The sequence below is a fragment of the Colobus angolensis genome, unplaced genomic scaffold (assembly GCF_000951035.1).
Source record: "Colobus angolensis palliatus isolate OR3802 unplaced genomic scaffold, Cang.pa_1.0 Scaffold3, whole genome shotgun sequence".
NCBI classification, from domain to species: domain Eukaryota; kingdom Metazoa; phylum Chordata; class Mammalia; order Primates; family Cercopithecidae; genus Colobus; species Colobus angolensis.
In genome coordinates this window covers 8,077,695-8,097,323 of record NW_012116265.1, presented here as the reverse complement: position 1 = coordinate 8,097,323, position 19,629 = coordinate 8,077,695, and the positions used below count along the sequence as shown (strand labels likewise).

The window sequence follows — 19,629 nt, the reverse complement described above, 5'->3', positions numbered from 1 at the left end:
GAAAAGAAAGGCCAATGTACATATGTGTGTATAGATGGGGAATGATGTAAGAAACATGGGGGTGGGGGATTAAAGAATTTGAGATGACAGTCAGTTTCAATTGAAAGGAAAACTATTGAGGACTGAAGTCTTAAGGATAGTGGGCTGACCCTCTGTTTTTTGAAGCTTGCAGATTTGCTTTTCGTTTTTCTTCCACTCACTTCTCTTGTGGATCAGTGAGTTTCCTAATAAAAATAAAGGAATGTAATTATCATAGTTTTGTGAGTCTGCAAAATTATTGCTCTTTGGAGTCCCTGAGCCACATTTCCTATTCTTTTGCTTCCTCTGGCCCCATCATCACACATTTCTAAAGCCGACTCATAGGTCATGTGCATAAGAAATTTGTTACAACAATTCTGCTTGTACTTTGGCGTGATATTTTTCCTTACTTAATTTTCCTTGTCCTGATTACAATAGCTGCAACCAATAGCTTTTAATAGGTGGCACATACTCATAACAAGGTTTGCTTAGGGTTTAGAAACAGCAATAATTTAAAATATGAATTCTGTACATCTGCAACAACTCCCTCCCCCATTTTCGATCTCATTCATTTTCTAGCAGCATAAATCAGAAAGCAAAACCTTTGTTGCTTTAAAAGTCCTGCTTTGCCTTTTTAAAATGTGTTCTTAAAGATGAAATAATTATGCTGCTTTCTTGGATCAAGATTTCAAAGGAAGAACCTCCTGCGGATACTTATGTACACTTACATACGAAAATGGATGTTTAAATGCAGGTAGATGAGTATTTGTCCTAAAATGTGATCTTCCTTGTTGATGCTGGAGCTTGAGGAGCTATCCCTATGCTCTGCTGCCACCTTGGCAACTCAGACGGATTTACAACGGAGTTCTGCACAGGGAAAGCTTGGAAGCAGCATCCCCACAGCCTCTCATGGGGCTGGCACGGCTCAGAGAGGCATTTGAAATGGCTGTGATTGATACCCATAGACTTGGGTATACTTCAGAGAGGAATTATAACATCTTTCTGGTGGGAAAACATACTTTCTCTGTTTTTAAGTAACTGCGTTTCAGCAAGATCCATGTGTGTAGCCTCTGAATGCTCTATAAAGGTTCCGTATTTCTTTCTTTCTTTCCTTAGTCCGGAATAGAGACAGAAGAAGGAGTCGGTTGAAGATGTCCGGGTGTGGATCTGAGTTTGCGCTCTGAGAGACCTCCTGGCTCATTTGGGTGTGACGGTGACAGCAGAGGCGCTCTGCTGACAGTTTTTTCTTGTCTAAGCTTCCTTTCCGCATCCACAATATGACTCGCCTTCCACTCCGGTTAACTTCTTGGAAGTCCAGAGCACTTAGTCAAAGCGGTGTACAAAATGCAAAGCATCTGGGCGGCTAAGGCAGAGGCTCCTGTATTCTCTATGTAACCGCCTCCAAAAAAGCTGGGAAATTTCGCGGATCAAAACGTAGGCGCTTAAAGCTGACCCGCTGCTGTCGATGTTGGGACTTAGATACATTTTTGCATCGTCATTCTTGTGTGTGTTTCCCTGTTTCCCGTTAATTCCATTTTAAGGCTCAGGCTCCAGCTGTCTCTCTCGCGCGCGCTCTCCCCTCTCTTTCCATTTCCCATTCACACATCAAACTCCGTCCTCCGCACCCCTATCTTCCTGTGTCTTCGTCTTAGTTATGTGAATGTGTGTCATTAGGCTTACTCGGACACTGGATGGGTGAGTGGGAGGCAGCTTTTCTTGCGGTTTCATTTACACTTGGCATGGGTGGCTGGGTACCCTCCACAATTCGTCTCTCATACGGAACACAGTTAAAATCTATAGCTAGAACCAGCGAAGAGTTCCGAATCTTCAAAGCGCAGCTAGGACAGGAAATAATACAGGGTTGGGGGGCGTGGACGGGGGCGGAGAGTAGAGAAGTAAAGGAATAAAACCAACTTCGCTGGCAACTTCAGTAAATCCGGTAACTGGAGGCAAAAAATAGACTCCGAGGGCTGGGTCTGGTCCGGATGAAACGCTAGGGCTCCTTCCCATCCTTGAATCTGGGCGCTGGAAGCCAGCCACGGGCGTCTTGCCACGCGAGTGCCCCTAGACAGCAACACACCCACTGGAAACGCACGTGAACAAAGCTCTCGCCCCCAGGAGCCGCCGCCTGCGGTTTCCTAGTCGATCCCAGCTTCTCTAGGGAGTGTCAGGCGCTCACAGGGTTAAGTTAGTTCCCTCCCTGGTAGGAGGGAGAGGAGGGGGAGGGGAAAAGCAGCATACTGTCTCAGGCTGGGTACCTTGTAGTTAGTTGTACGTTCGAAACCTGTCGCCGTCACTTGCGCTTTTGGCATTATCCATTGTCACCGCGGAGGAACGAGCGCTTGAGATAACATCAGCGCCCGCAAATCTCCGCGCCAAGGCGCTGCGCTACTCCTTTCGAGGTGCACCTCTGGTCCTCCGTCCCGGGTGCCCAGCAGCGGCGAGGCGGCATCTCCGCTCCCACCACCGTGTCCACCGAGCCCCGGGATCAGGGTGGCAGTTCTCAACGATGGGCAGGAGGGACCTCGGCGGCGACCCCTAAAACAATACCATGCCCCGGGAGCCCCGCTGCTGCCGCGCCAGCGTCTTCCCTTTCCACCTCCCTGACCCTGTCGGATTTGGATGAGCCCATTGCAAGGAGAAGACGCAGCCGTCAGGTAAAAGGGGCTGCGGTGCCAGGTGAAGTTTCTAGTAACAGGCCGAGCTGCTGCTACGCTGGCACCACGCTGTTTCTTTGGGGAATTTCTTTTTTTTTGAAAGAGTTGGGGTGGTCATCTTAAGTGGGGTGTTCTAAGCTTTGTCTTTTACCTGGAGAGAAAATAGGCAGCTTAGCTTTCTCTCGACTTTGGGGACATCTGTCTGCTGGTCAAATCCACCTCCTCTAAGGAGCTTCATAACTGAGTTCTGGGTCAAAACGCAAATTTGCTTGTCTAATAGATGCATCGATGCTAAATTGGGGTTCTCAGTGCCCCTAACCTTTCCAGAGTTCACCCTCCTACTTCCGTAGATTGAATCTCTTAACTTTCACCAGTAACAACCGTCTCCCCTCCACAAGCTGTTGTTAATGTCACCAGCGTTATTATCAAGCGGTTGTATCTAAAGACACCAGCGTGCTACCTGCCCATAATCTGGGATCGATTAGCAGTTAAACAGATGCAGTGGACACTAATTCCTTTTCCTTAGAGTTGGTGGGAGTGGGAGTGGGGATGGGGGGTGCTTTTTCCAAAACCAACTCCCTTCCAGCCCTGCTTGTCCTCTTCGGGCTGGCGGGCACTGAGCTGGGGCCATCCAGCCTTTCTAGAGAGCCTGCGGAGGTGGCGAAGGCTCGGGGAGCACAGCAGGCGGAATCGGGACCGAGTTCCTTGAGCCGCGTGCGTGGGACGCAGGGAGAGGGCGAATAAAGCCCCCAGGTGCTGAATGCAGGGGCAAGGAGCCAGCGAGGGCGACTGGAGCAGGGCCTTGCCAGCTGTTACCTAGTCTCTGCACAGGCTTGGGGGCTTGGGGCCTCCTGGAAAGATCCCTCCGCCGCGCTGACCAGTACCAGGCTCGCCCCCGCACTTTGAGCGCTGCCGCGGTCTTTTCTCGTTTGTAATCAAGCCTTAGATCAAGGCCGTAAGTTGAAGTCGGGGTACTGACCAGGGAAAGGAAGCCACAGTGGAAGAGGGTGACTGGGACGGGCTGGATCCATATTTGACACCCGGAAAACTCCTAGAGCGTGTGTGGCTCCTGCCAGCGGTAGTTACTGGTGGAGCTGAGGCCACTGCCACTGTCGTCGTTGGCGCTTTGCTCCTGGAACCTCCCAGCAAGATGGCACTCACTGTCTGTTCCTTTCCGATTAGCACCCCCAGCCGCGCCCCCTCCTCCCTGGGATACTTATTAGTCACACACTGTGGGGAGAAGACGGGCTATGTAAATCTAAGTCAACGCGCGTTCCTAGCCACCTTTGCATAATGCAACAGGAACAGAGACCCGCGCGCACGAACCGGGTAGTGTGCGCGTGTGTGTGTGCGCGTGTGTGAGCGCGTGTGCCAGCGTGCGTCTCCGCGCGGGCGTGCGTCTGGGTGGATCCTTGCGTGGCAAATCGTGCTTTTCTCCAAGTCGTCTTAACATGATTTAGGCTCTCAAATACGTGAAGGCGGTAGACACAACAGGGATGCGAAGGAAATAAAAAACAATTGGGGAAGTGGTGCCAAGTCACTCATGCTTTGAACTGAGGACGAGGAGTGCGGTCGCGCCTGGGGCGCGTCCGGAAATCATCCTCTGCCTGTGGCGGCCACCGCCCCAGTTCAACTCTTCTGCGGGGAGAGCTGAGCGGATCCCTGGGGGGTTGGTCCTGGGCTAGTTTCAAACTCTCCGGTTGCATCTCGCGTGGCCACACCGACGGCGCGTCTCGGCGTAGCTCTTGGAGCGGGCTCGTTCTCCCTCTTCTGTTCAGATTCAGCCTCACTGGACTTGTTACAACATGACTGCAACTTGCTGGAGGCAGGAGGAGCAGCACGAAATGAGATGAGAAAACCAAAAACATCTCCTCCTTCCGACATGGAGACGTGCACCTAGTTTTTTTGCTTGGTTGTTTGTTTTTTACATTACTCTTTAACCTTTGGAAAGAGATTGTGAAGTGGAAACGTTGCCTGTACAGAAATCAGGCTTCTTAGCTGTCAAGACTGTTTGCTAATCTTTAGGCTGAATCTCTTGTTGTCCGCTGCAATCTGTGGGGAAATTTAATAACGCTCTTGCCAGAAGCGGCCAGCGTGAAGGAAGAAAGTGGGGGCGTTTAAATTAATCCCATTAATTTTTTGATCACTCCCCCAGTTAAAGTCATTTAAGGTGGTCCAAGATGAGGGAACTAGTGATGGGGTGAGGAGTGGGGGGCACATCACCAAGGTTGTCTGCATTTGAAATAACGCCATTTTGGTTGAGAGGTTTGCTGTATTTTACCCTCTAATCTCACGTTTCGATCATTTCTCAATGTCTAAGTAATAGGCAGTACACCACTAAGCAGGCATGGAGAAAATCTCCTTTCAGGGTTCAGATGGTGGCATTATCCCTAAGGGCTGCTGGTAGGGACGGTATATGCCGGGTAGACAGAGAGAAGGTCAGGTTGGCATCTGCCGGGTTAGCCAGGCGCTCTGAAACTCTTTTCAGAGAGGACAGGGTTAAAAGCCAAGTCCGACTTTGCCTCTTGGAAATCGCTGGGTAGCAGCCGCGCCTCCCAGGCATTCTTTAAACCAGAAAAGTGGGAGGGACTCCGGGAGAGAGGGAGGGAATGAGGCAGGGAGAGAAAGAGGGCTCCAGGAGCGGAGCGCGCCAGAGCGCCAGGGACGGAGGGAGAGGAGGAGCGCGGGAGCTGCGGAGACGATCCCGCGAATTCATTACTGTAAACATCTCCCGGTGTGTCAGGAGGGGTGGGGGTGGGGGCCGCGGCGCCTACATTAGCCCGGCCGCGTCGGATTGAGGCGGTAGTGTGGTCTGAGCAGCCTCCAGACCCACGCCGGGCGGGCGCAGCACTTGGAGCGAGCCCTGCGCCCGCCCCCGCGCAGCGCCGCACGCCCGGCTCCGAGCTGTCCGCACACACGCGTCGGAGGAGCGTCCGCCTCGCTCTCCCGCCGACTCCCGGGATCCTCCATATCCGAGGAGCTCGGGTGCCGCGGGGCCGCTTTCTGCCGCCTTCCCCGCTCGCCGTACTTCTTTTGGGGTTCGTTGGCTTGACGAAGCGGAGAGGGGGAGGCGGAGGAGGAGAGAAGGCGGGGGCCGCGGCGGCCGGAGCCTAGAGAAAGTGGCATGCCCGAACCCTGGAGGCGGAGGTGGCGGAGGACTGGGGAAGACGATGCCGCAGCTCCGTAGGGGACGTAGGCGAGAGCGAGAGAGGCGAGCTGGGCGCCCCGGCCCCGGCCGGCTGCGGGGAGGCGCGCACCGCTCTGAGGCTCCGGCCTCCGCACCCCCGCGTCCCGACGCTGCGGGCGACCGGGCTTGCCTCCAGCAGCCGCCGCCGTCTCCTCCACTGCCACCCGGAGGACCCAGCAAAAGTTTGGATCTGGGGGAGGGCGCGGCGCTGAGCGGGATTACCACCAGGGCTGGAAGGAGACCTCGAGAACCTTTGCAGGTAACGCGCGCCCCCAAGCCTCTTCTTCCATGCCCCTCCGTTGCGCTCCCGCTTCCTCCCAGAGCCTTTCCTGGCCTTCGCGGGTCTGGCAGGAAGTAAGAGGGAGGCGAAGTTCAAGGTCCCCGGGATGGGCACCGAGCGCTGGCAGATCACTAGTCACGTTAGGGGGGCAGCTGTGCCGCGAGGCAAATCCCCCCAGAAGTGGATGAGAACCCTCAGCCCCAGCTGGCTCCTCATCTTATATCTCTTTGGAAATTTGGAATGTGAATTTATGGGCTTTTAAAGTATTCTTCAGTCCAGAGAAATGGTTCATGGATTTCACTTACCGCACGCACCCCCCTTCACACTCTCACCCATTTACCATTTTAAAAAAATGATTTGAGCCCACTCCCTACTCGCCTACCTCGTTTCGCTGGACAGCAAATTTCAGGGGTGAAATACTGCAAGCAAAGGCGAAAAAAATATCCTTTCCCCTTTTGACGTCCCTGGAGTCCTCCTTCCCTCCCTTCACCTTCTGGCGTCATAAAATAGGAACTTTAGAAGTTACATTTTCATTCAGGGGTGAGGTGAAACGTGTTAGCTATTGGTGATGTGAATTTGCCACGACTGTGCGTATGTGTGTTTGTATGTGTGCGTGTTTGGGGGAGGGGGTTAGTGGTGTTGCAGAGAGGCTGAATTTTTCTCGGTGGCCTGAAGCGCAGTGGTCCCAAGGTAGTGAGTGGCCGCGTGTGCGCATTGAGGCGGCGGCAGCAACGGAGAGAAGACGGTCACGTTTCCCGAACGACAGCTTTACTTAGGCTAAGAAAATAGCTGCAGCTCACTCCAAAAGCAAAAAGATTCCAGCCCCAACTCCCCGACGCCCCCTTTCCCCCAACTGAGTTTTTAGTTTCAAAGCAGCTCAGCGTTTGCTGCTGCTATCTTTATTATGATCATTATTTATTCGCCTGGAAACTCATCCTGTCTTCTCCTGTGAATGGGAATCAGTCTTCAAGAGCTTTTGATTAATTTTAGTAAGGGAATCTCTTGTAAAGCTTACAGTTAGCTAACCAAGTGCAAGGCACAAATCCGTGTAAATGCTCGCTCAAGAGTGCAAGGTGCTGATTAGATTTCTTTACATGCTGCATTTGCTATGCAAAGCCTCTTCTAAATGGGAGCTATTGCTCCCCACTTAGCTGGGAGGCTCTTTAATCACAGAGGGTTACAGGGCGCTTTGGAGCATGTCCACTCGCCCAGACTTATTGCTAAATTTATTATGTCTAACTTCTCACAGCCAAAAGCTAACCCGAAAGCTAGCTTCCATATCGGACCGATATTGTCTGTAGACTTAACCGGTATGACCTTAATAAATATCCAACGAAGAGGCCCCCACCAAAAAAATTTTTTTGAGGTAAATAGAATGCAGATTGGCATTTGTCCAGGGATATATTAGGTTGTTCAGTGTGAATGTAAAATTTTAGGTCAGTATTTGAAATGTTAGAACTAGATTCTTATTTGTTTTCATTACTGAGCAACATGGGCCGGCTACTTAGGATGGGCAGGCCACCAGCCACCATATTAGCAGAGAATCAATCTGTGGATAATACGCATACCACGAAAAGTTGCTTTTTTTCTCCACAGCTTTATTGCGTCTGAGAATACTACTTCTCTTCCTCCCCTCCTTGAAAGCCCGAAACAGGATAGGGTTAAACCATTTAGGGATTTTTAATAATCACTGAAGACAGCGCAACACCATACTGTCATGTTGAGTTGCAAATATCTTTGACTGGAGGAGGTTGGAAGATGAAATTTCAAACATTATTCCATGTCTCTGCCAGTAGATACAAGAAATTGTGAAAAGAATTGGGCTAGCTGTACTTTAGCAGAACCTATTACAAACCTAGCATGGAAGGAATGCTGTTTTTTTTTTTTTTTTTTTTTAAGAAAAAGCCCATGTCTTAACACTTCAGTAGTTTCATTGCAGTTTTAGAAATTCCAGGGGATGCTTTTAGCAGAATAAAGTAGATTTCCAAATGACACCATGCTGGGTTACCCTGGAGTCCCCAAAGCAGTCCTGGCTTTTCCTGTATGCTAGGTTTCAGATGATGTGATCATATCCGAGTTTGACTTTGACCGGCTGGATCTAATTTGAACCTTCTCTGATGCCCGTTACATTTATATTCTGGCCTGCTGGTGAGTTTGATTTAGGATTTAGACAACTTTATATTTTCCCAGTTTGAAGCTGTGGTTTTAAGAAAGGCTCAAGTATGTACAAGTCCAGAAGCTTTATTCTGTAGAGAACCAGTGTGAACATCTGATCTAGTTTGACTCTTGAGCTTTGTACTTTACAAGAAAGAATTCCTGCTTCTGCGATCTGAAGCATCTGAAGTTAAAAAACAGCAAGGGTGCCAAGCGGCTTTTGGTTTTGCTCTCTCTTTAGAAGATTCAAAAAAGGTCAAGGTGTTGTAATATTTGTATTCAGGTCAGACTTTTCCGGATAATCATCTTTTGATATCTTTAATTTCAATTCAAGTTCCTTTTTCACTAGATTACTTTAATAACTTTGTGGTTTCTGCTACAGTGATTCAAATTCAGTCCATTAGTGACCTCTGTCTGTGAGAAGTGAATACTCATTGTTTTTTTTTTTCCTTCTCAACAAGGTCTGAAGATAATGTTGGGGGTGCTGGGGGTGAATCCCAACAGCTCTGTAGTTCTTTCTGGATATTTCAGTTTACCTAATTTGATTTTTCTAATACAGAGTTCAAATATGGATAATGGCAATTACAGTAATAAAAATGTTATGGACTAACAGGCAACTAAATGGTTATTCCATATATCGTTGACAATGTGATCAACATAAATAAAACACCAGAGCTATCTACTGCCAATGAAGGGATTGTACGGTCAGGCTGACTATTGTTTTGGGACTCACAATGCTGCTGAATGTAAGTGAAATTTTATTGCTCCTAAGTGCTTACATAACAAGGGAAACTTGAGACGAACTCAGAATATGTATGTGGTAACTAGACTTCATGGTAGCTGTGTGTATATGTCTTTAAATTCAGCTGTGCTTCTACTGTGAACTTACGGTACAGATCAAAGAGTGTGAGAAGAGTGTTTATAAACAGATGGTCCTTTTAAGGAGACTGTAAAAATCTGATTCCTAATCCAGGTTTGTCTTTTGAGGGTTTTCAGATAGAAATTTCAATTTTAGCCGATTATTTCAAATGCTAATTGAAGACAAAGTTTACTGAATTTCTTAGGTGGGTGGATACCATTATCTGACATTTTCCAGATGGTTTTGGATCTAGAGGTATTTGGGGATATGGAATTTTTAGGAGGTTTTCTTTCTTTTCCCTTGGGCGATTTTTACACAAAAGACTTTTTTAAGACTAGCTATTATTATTATTAAGGTTAAACAACCATTATCGTACTTCAGCCAACTTTCTTACCTTTTCTACTCTCCAAATCGCTTTTGTGCAATTATATCTTTCTTCTAAAACTACATGTTGCAAATTGAAGTATCAGTATACTTTTACTCCTTTCAGTAATAAAGGTCCTCCAATTACGTATCTGTTTATAGTAAAACATACGCACACACAGACACACACACACACACACGCACGAAGAACCATTTTAAGACAGAGATTCTTTTAAAGGTTTTAAGTATGTTCCTTTTTTAAAGGCTATGACACAAATATTGTAATAAAAATATCCTGTGTTCTGATGAATACAGAGACTTATTTCAGTCTCATGGAACAGTAAAACACTGTATTAGTAAAATAATCAGTGGTATTTTGAGTACATGGTCAAAATCTGTTAGAACCTTCATGTTTTTTTTTTTTTTCCCTTCCTTGGCGAATTTCACATCTACTGGTCTTTTTGGTTTTCTTTGATTCCTTCTACTGTGGCTCTTTGAAGTGATTCAAAATTAAACAGTAGCTACTTTTTCAGGGGAATTCATCATGTTATGTTCAGGATTCCAGAAGAGTTAATGATGCAGAAAAAGTCCTGTAAAACATCTTTCTAAAAGAAGTCCTTCTCTTGCAAGCTTCCCACTTACTGGCCTCCTGTACCATTTGCAGTGAATTGGAACTCCGTTATTTATTTATTTTTCAAATGCCACCTCTAACTTAATTTAATGTAGGATGTGTTCCTGCAAAAGTGTGCAGTGCCATGTGTCTTGAGTCACCCAAACAAAGCAGTGTCATTGTTACGTCCGGATCTTATATAATTTGGAAAGTCAAAAGGGCACGTTGGTGATTCGCAAACACTGGTCAGTTATTCTACTAATACTTAATAAGGACATACTTTTTCTGGCAGTTTAATGGTTACAGACCTCAGCCATTTTTGAAGCATTCACAAAATAACTCTCTGAAGCTACTAACCATTAGATGCTCATTAGAAACTGAGCAGTTTTTCCCCCCTACTTTGTTCCCAGGTTGCTTTTAAGGGAATGTGCAAGAAACTTGGAAAAAGGTCTTCTCTTCCCTTCGGTTCACATGTCATACTGTTATATTTCAGTTCTCTTTATTAGAGCTTTCATGACACAGATAAAAGAATCTTCCATCTGAACCCCTTAAGAACTTGAGGGCTTTTGGATTTAAACCCACTGAAAAAATACCAGGTCCCAAAGTTTATAGATGATATTAGGCCTCAGAACAATTGAAACCACCTTCAGCAGGGAGCAAAAGAACAGTGGCTTCTAAAATTGGTTCACAAATATACTATCCATTGAAGTCAACAGAGGTCATATGACTGAACGGAAAGCATTAGACGCATATCAGTCCTGAAATAGGTTCACATGCTGGTGTCACTCTTAGCTCCAGCTGCCTCTACATGTCACTTTCATCAGAATCCAGCATCTAAACAGCCTCTGTAATGATTTCCTCTCTCACTTTGGCCCCAAAATTGGACTCAAGTACTTAGACAAAGGAAATAATGCAAGGAATTGTAATATTCATCGTATCTAATAGACAAAAATTCATCATAGCTAATAGACATATGTGCCATAGAGGTTCGAGGAATCTCTTTTTAAGATTGATTTTGAAAGCACATTCGTATCCACCCTCATCACTCCCGGCCCTTACGTTTTTCCAGTTCTCACATCCAGGATTTCATTTATTTCTCACAACTCCTTCTGAATTTATACAAGAAAGTCCTACCTGCCTCACTTCTGATTGGGTAACTGGAGCCAGAAAGAAGTTAAGGGCTACTATGGCAGGGCATTTTATTATACAGATGTAGAATTCTGCACATAGAATTGAGAAGTTCCATTCTTCATGAACCCACCCAAAATAATGAGAGTTGTTTGTTTTAGTTAGAACAGTAAGAAAAATCACAAACCTAGAAATACTTAGATTTAAAATAATAGCATTTCACTCTTCTGCATTAGATTAGATGACAAGCTTGCCTGTTCTGAATGAGTATAATCCTATGATGTAGGTATTTGGCACTTTGACTGTGGAGGGGAGTGGGAAATAAATGAGGTTGCCTTGGGGGAAAGAACAGAAAATCTGCATTCTCCTGTCAGCATACTTCTTTCTATAGTCAACCTTGTATGAATTACTTAATCTCCTGGAGACTTAATTTCCTCTCTACAGAGTTCAACAGAGTTGTTGAGAGGTCACATAAGATTAATGTGTGTGAAAATACCTTGATAACAATACAGTGTTATATTCCTATAAAGAGGCATTATTCAAATTGATAACATTTATCACTGCATGCCTGTCTTGTGCTATGAAAGACTAGGTTTTATATAAATAAGATGGTAACCAAGACAGAGTCCTGCCATTCAGGAGCTTTCGCTCTTACGGGTTCAAGGGATATCGTCTAACCAATACAGTGTCTTGTAGCCCCCGCATCATTTCTTCCATTCAGTTAATAATGGATTATCTCCTTTTCTGAGTTTGTGCTATTTTGATGAAAGTATCCATTTCAAAGATAAAGGATAATTAGGGTGAGTTGAGTTCGAGGGTCAAACTTTTCCTTTGACAGCTTGGCTTGATTTTGGAAATAGAATTTTGAGGATTTGTTTTGGAAAAAGAAATCATCAATGTTTTCTGAAATGAGGCTGTTTCTCTTTTTGACTGGATTTACAGTTTAACCATCCAGGTTACCTTTTGCAAACACACACCAATAGAAATACGATTTTTTAAAATTTTGATTTGCAAAATAAGGCAGGCTAGTGCAAAAGAGTCATTTTAGTACATTAGCAAACCTCCTCAGCCCATTACCAGTGAATAGAAAGATAATTTATTGTGAAGCCAACATATATTCCAAAACTTGGCTTTATTTTGATGTTAGTGTCATTCAACCCTGTGGAACAGTTCTTTACAGTGTATTTCTGCATGTTTTGTTCAGTTCTGTTTTTACTGTTGTCAAATCTGAGACACTTAATTTTAAGTGTTCCAAGAGTGAGCATGTTTATTTATTTCTGCTAAATTGTTTACATTTAGGCCTTTGTAAAGGTTAATTCTTAATTGTTTTTGTGTTGCATAGTTGAAGCCTTCAGAAAACAAATGCCTTGGTGAAATCTATATTTATAAAATATGTAGTTGGGTCCTGATTCTTGGCCAAAATGAATATTTCTTTCAGTGATTTGAGGTATGAAGTCTGTATCCAACAACATTCTTTTCAATCTATGATTTGCTATTGTAGGAGTTCTGACACTTGCTTTTTTAATGTTTTTTTTTTTTTGCTTTTTTTTTTTTAAGTTGATTAGTAGTTTAGCAGTACATTGTAAAATATGTGGCCGCAGAACTGTATTTTAACATGAAAAATTGCTTGCATAGTTTGGCAAAATTAATCTGAATTTCTTTTGTACTGGCAGTGTTGAATGATATATTTGAAGAGAGAAAATATTTGGTACTACTCTAAAGAGGTCTACTGATAAAATGAGAATCATCTGTAGGCATATACGTGGGGAGTTACTATGTATTTATATCTCTGAAATGCACCAACAAATATAAGTCTTATGTACCATGGGGAGGAAGTACTGTTATACCCTGAAGCTAGGTGGTGCCAGTTTAGCCCATATGTCCTTAATATGATAAAAATAATGATATAACCCAAATTGATTTTAATTGGTGCTTTTCTTTTCCAAATAGGTCTTAGGGAAACTGTAAATGAAGACAAGTACAAAATGAAATCAGAAAATATATTTAAGTCTGACTGGCCTGATCTTCATGAAGGAGATATTCTTATGGAGGTTTCACCGAATGAAGAAAGCTTGCTCATTGATTCAGGAGATGATTTTTAGCACTAGCAATGTAGTGGGCATAGAGTAAGATGGGACAGGCCAAAAGTAGGTAAGGCATGATCCCTCCACTTGAGGCCAGCTAGGCTGGTAAGCAGAGAGGTAGACACAAAACCTAATTGCACTGCAGTTTTATACAAGATTGAAGGGAATGCAGCGAACACTAAGTGTGCCAGAAACACATAGTGTTAGTGAAAAGAGCTCTTCATTGGGAGATGGACAGTCCTGGGCTCTAGTGCTAGCTCTGTGACTTGTTAATTTTGTAAACTTGGCCAAATTTTTAAATGTCTTTTACTCTTTGTCTCCTCAAGTAGAAAATGGAGGAAAATACTTTCTACTCCTAGAGCTATTATCTTAGAATCGAGGTAATTCTTAAAATGTCTACCTGTTCTGGCACATAGTAGAGGACTAATGAATGACGACTGTAGGTCCTTCTGTCTCCAAAATGGTAATGATTTCATTGTGTTCCCTTACCTTCTACTGACTTGTCTCAGTTTGAGGAATGAACTGGGTCCTAACTTGGACTTTATTTGTTCTTTGAAAGCATAGCCTTTGTGACAATTGGCGGGTTTATACCCACCTCCATGCCTTCTGCCTCACAGCCATGTGTCCTTCTACCAATGACACCAGTGCCTGCAGCTTCCAAGGAGTTCCATGTCTAGACTGTGACACTGAGCTCAGTGAGCCATGGTTATATCTTTGCCAAAGTACAAAGATTTTTATCAAAATGAATTTTAACAACTTTCCTCATACAATTCACTTTATACATGACTCTTGGCAGAGTCATGAAAATATTTTATTGTAGAAGATTGGCATGTAAATTATCGTTATGCTTGCTTAAGGCTTATTCCATCTTTATAGAATGATTATACCTTGCTGTGGACATTAGAATCAGAATGATACTCTTGGGCTATGAGTTCAGTGTGGAACTATTTCTTTCAGAAGATAATTTTCAATTAAGTAAAGGAACTTCTTACTGTTTCTACTGCAGATACTTCTGAACAAATAGCAGTGCTCAGATGTCCTGCTAAAAATACATGGTACTGGGTTATTTTTCATTTATCATTATAATTGCATGTATGTATAGTATAATTTCTGTGTTGCACTCAACATTTGAGATTTGCCCCTGTTTTTTTCAACACTATGAATCTGTAAATGTATTGATGTAGGAAAGCTATATTTAACAAGATGTTAGGCATGCCCCAGACCTCCAAGCTAGGAAACACATAGGCTTTTTCTGTTAAGATCACATAATATGTAATGTAATATATACATATAATTAATCAAATTGGACCTGAGAGAAGCAGTCACTAGAGTGTGTTTTGTAAGCTGTTAACATCTTAGTAAGTTGCTTCTGAACCAACATTCAACCCAACATAAAACAAAAAGACCTTGTTTTGCTACTTTAGGAAATGTAAGAGAGATTAAAATTCTTTGGGAAATGGTTTTAAAAAGTATTTTTGTACTCAAATAGGTAAAGAACAAGTCCAGTGGTGCTGGCAGCAATGGAATTTAAAACTTGATTCTAATAATCTCTGAGTCCCGAAGGAATGCCACGCAGACATCTGTTTGAGTCACGAGCTTGTAACTGAGGATTTGACAAAGGTTGAGTCCTCACTGTGTGCCAGGCACCATGCTAAATTTTGTGCTAGGCCCTTGGGAGACTCTTTCAGACAAGACTTTGTCCCTGTGCACAGAGAAATCTGATAGGTTGGCCTATAATCACTCTTTTCTAAACTTGACCTATCTACCCAAATTTACCAAAGGAACTGGTTAGAAATACAGATTCCTGGGCCAGTAAGAAGAACCTGAAGTCCAACTTCCTGTAACCATCAACACATTAAACCCTATAAGTTTAGAGTTTATTGTAACCTTCTCATGCCCTTTGCTGTACTCAGTGTGCAAATCATGAAGACTAAAGTGGATCCTGTTTTGGTGGTGATCCTGATGTGTTAACTCTGTGATGAAACCTGGGAATGTGAGTTCTTGAAAACTCCCATTATTGGAAATCACTGAGCAGGATAGTTTGTAGAATTTTTTTTCTGACCTGGAGAATCAGTGGTTTTTATAGTTGTCTGACTTGTAGTCACTTGTGACTTTCTGAAAGTTTTTCTGTGTGTTTTGCCACATAGAAAATATTGCTCAATTTAACTCCACCTTCTAGAAAAGTATCTTCAGAGAGGCCAGATATTAGGGCTGGCTTCCCTCTTGGTAGCAGCAGTCTCCTGTATGTTCTTCCTACCATCAGTATCCCCTAAACCATTGTACTGTTCTTGGTGTCCCCAGAGTTAATTTCCTAAAAACAAAATAAAGAAACCACATCATATTCCTTTAGAAACCTACCTCTTGTATCCCCTGTACCTCTGGATAAAGCCCATCAAAACTTGTTATCATGCCATGTGAGATCCATGACAATCCAGATCTCAAACCACTCCTCAGACCTCATTGTTCAGCACACATTCCCTGTACCCTCATGCCAAACATGGTGAGACATGGCCCCCAAATACTTTGCCTTTTCCGTGCTGTTTACCATTTACCTAGAACATTATCACATAGTGTCCATTTGGTAAACTCTTCCTTTAAGAGGCACGTGGATGACATTTTCCCTCCTGGTCACTCCTTTTTCTGGGCTTCTACAGCGTTTTGTTTGAACCTTGATTGGTTCCCTGTTTATGTTGTATTATAAAATGTGTCTGCTTACATGTCTATCTCTCTCATTAGACTTTAGGAACATTGGCCCATTCATTTCATCTCCATGGTGCTAACAAAGTTGCCCAGTGTACCACATTCTGCAAAAACGTAATTGAGTTAGTAAATGGCATAGCACCGGCCAGACCTGGAACACAAGAAGATCTTCATAATCCAGTGAGAAGGACTGCTTCCTCAGAAGTACATTTTTGTTCCCATAGATCGATTGCCCAATCTATCTATGGGCAATGCAACCACCACCTTTCTGCCTTACTCTGAGCAGGTTTGTCAGACAAATGTTGGCTGGTTAACCCAACCTTGATGAGGAGCAAGCTTTCCAAACCACACATGAGGCAATTCATATGCCACACTGGATAGGTCTGTTTAAAGAAATAATAATTCCACTTGATGATACATCTTTCTTGGAACTGAGTAAAACTGTCAGTTAAGTAGATGTTCACACAGATGTGGTTTTCCATACAATGAGAAATTTAACTCATAGCATTAACTTTGCGTATCTCTCTTGGCATAATTAACAAGAGCAAAGCAAAGGTCTTGTGAAATTTTGTGCATTTGCTCTCTTCTTTATTTTTTGCTTTTCATTATTTTGTTTATTTCATCCTAGGCCCATTATTTCCTGATGGAGGCCTCTGAGGACCCAGGGCTCTCCAGAGAAGGGAAAAGACTAGAAATCACAATGCCTTAATTTGGCTCCAGAAAACAGGATCCATCCTTAGTCTTCATGATTTGCACATTGAGTACAGCACAAAGCTTGGGAAAGTTACAATAAATTCTAAATTTATATGGTTTAATGTGTTGATGGTTACAGGAAGTTGGACTTTAGGTTCTTCTTGTTGGCCAATAGAAAATTCTAACAATACTTTGCTGAGTTTTGCAGTAGATTGTCATTTGATGGACAAAGTTGACTTGCATGCAAGTGGTGTATTTGCAAACACACATTAAACACACTCTAATCCCTTCCTCCCCTTTTTTCAACAAAACTTTTCAGTGGCTGAAAAGAGTAGAAGAGGATAGAACGTAATTTGACATGCCCCTTTCTAGCTTTTGGTTCCATCTGGGCTGTCTGCATGTTGGGAATACTTCCCAAGCCAGTGGGAAACACGTGAAAAAACACCTGAGATGATTTTTGATCAGACACTGCCCCTTAATACTGGAGGCTTACAACACCACCCTAGATCTTTTCATGTTAATTTATGAGACTGTTTAGAAACAACGTGCTCTCCTGATTTCTTGAATTACAACGAGTATTGGCAAGGCCAATTTCTTATCCGGAAGTCCAGTAATACAACAACAATAACAACAATACTAATAATGATATTGATCATCAGGTTTATTGAGAGTGCTGCTTATGCAGTTCACGTATAGTATCTCTTTTAAACCTTGTAAAGTAAGTTCTGTTGATGTAAATTGTGAATAGCCTCATTTCACACAAAGGGAAACTGAAGTAGAGAGAGTTGCCTCAGATTGCTTATTTTACTTTAGAGTTATTATGAATGGTCTTAATAGGGTAGATGAACACTAGATAATTTCCAAAATCAACTCAAAATTTATTTGTCCAGGGCTTAAAAATCAAATTCAGAGGTGATTACTCACTGTCCAGTGGATATAAATGATGAGCTGCTAACCAGTGGTCCAACTTTCTATATTTGACTTTTCTAATAGACAACTGCCTAAGAAATCATTAGTTAGTCTTTGCCACTTTTGAGTGAAAGAGATTCATGAGTCTCTCAATGTATTTCTGTAACATGGAAATAGTGAAGAATCATTAATTTGAAAACAAAGCATGACAACTTCTAGCACGTTTTCACTACTAAGGAAAGCTTGCGGATACATGCCTAATGATTAGGGGCTATAGTTATTGTAGAGAATGCTCTCCATTTTTTCCCCTTACCCTTTTACCAGCACTGCTAATAAATAGTTAAATGGATTGATTTGAGATTCACCTCTTTTTCCCTGTGGAGGTGATAATGGACAACGGAATGACCAGAGGGAAGATAATGACATAAAGTTTGTGTCCTCTGAGAGGGCCTGCGAAAAATGGAGAATTGACTGTGTTATTAATAGATCAGCTTCACTGGTTTTCGAAATCTTTGTAATTGCTCAGGTGGTAGACTTTTATTGGGTGAAAAAATGACCAGAGATGGGCTGGGAAAGACTTATTCCACTTTGATGAATGGAAAATAAGCACAGTTTGTGCTTGCAAATTTTTACACTATTCAGTTAGATTTTTGACCATCCCTCGCTTTTTGCACTCTCTTGTGGTTGCACTAATCTCCACATGTACGAAAGTTGTGTTCTTTGAATTCTCGGGTTGTAATTAAGACCCTTCAGTTATTTGTCCATGGTATTTCTATGTAAATATTATTAATACTGTCTAAATTCTGTGATCCATTCCTTAATTCCTTCACTTCCCTTTAAGCAGCTAGACTGTGGCTTCTGTCACTTCTGTGTTCTTTTGTCACCATCTGCTCATTATCTGTCAGGAGGCAACTGTGAATTGTTTTTGCCCTGGGCCAGTCTAATGGAATCCTTGATGGGGCTGTTTAGGGAAGTAGGTACTACCTAGGTGTGGTAGCAGTTAGGTGAATGGCTCCACAGCCAGCCAGCTCCATTACCACATGAAAGCACCAGCACCATTTGGCTTCCTGGTGAATTCTGTGGTGCTTCTTCTGTCTATGGAAGTGCAAATTTAGCTGAATTGGGTGGAACCAAAAGGCTTGCCCTCTGCAATTTGCTACTGAAAAATGGTCAGGCCCTATAAAGGAAACCTTAACATACCAGTGTCTCTGCTGCTAGAAATGGCTTCCTGGTTTGTCTGGACTGCATGCATCTGTCAAGAATCAGCCTATGGCCTGGTGTCCCTCTTCCTTCCCTCCAAGTGCTGAACTCACTTGAATTTTCCACTGGACTTCAGTGTCAGTGTGTTTTAGAATGAACCATTCCCAATAAAGTCCTACTTGTGCTGAATTAACATTTCTTTATTAAACAAAATCTGCTGCCTAGAATCAGTAGTTTGAGTCTTCTTTGATTACTGTCTTTTATTCATCGTCATGTGTTCTGTCACTAGTCTTAGGCACTTAAAACAAATTTCTGTTTTGGTTATACTGAGGTCATTGTAATTAAGCCTATGTTTCTCCCTCCCTTTCATCTTTCCTTTCCTGACCCGCACACCAATTACATTACTCTTCCTCATTCTTGTGGTGACAATATTACTCTCCATTGTTTAGAAGATCAAGTCTAAACTCCCCATTTTGACTTTCAAGGCCCCTCTTTCTCAAACTTTCCCCCAATCTTTCCAAATAAAGTTATTCTTCCCTTCTGACCGAAATTTAGGATGTGTCCCCATTTTTATCTGCATAGTAGCCCCAATGTGATATAAAATTTCACCAAATACTTTGTCTTTTCTTTTCTTTTGTTTTCTTTTCTTTTCTTTTCTTTTTGACGGAGTTTCGCTCTTTCGCCCAGACTGGAGTGCACTGGTGTAATCTCGGCTCGCTACACCCTCTGCCTTCCAGTTTCAAGCGATTCTCCTGCCTCAGCTTCCCGAGTAGCTGGGATTACAGGT

General features: G+C 43.3%; 1 protein-coding gene across 3 annotated transcripts in view; it reads left to right on the top strand.

Moving 5' to 3' along the window:
- The first annotated feature begins 2,246 nt into the window (after positions 1–2,246).
- FLRT2 (fibronectin leucine rich transmembrane protein 2) overlaps positions 2,247–19,629 on the top strand; it is a 98,535-nt gene continuing 81,152 nt past the window's right edge. The window contains exon 1 of one of the 3 annotated variants that reach the window (XM_011949461.1): positions 2,247–2,697. The gene's annotated coding sequence lies outside the window, so the exon portion shown is untranslated. The remainder of the gene's footprint in view (positions 2,698–19,629) is intronic. The other 2 variants (XM_011949460.1, XM_011949462.1) reach the window with 2 other exon arrangements.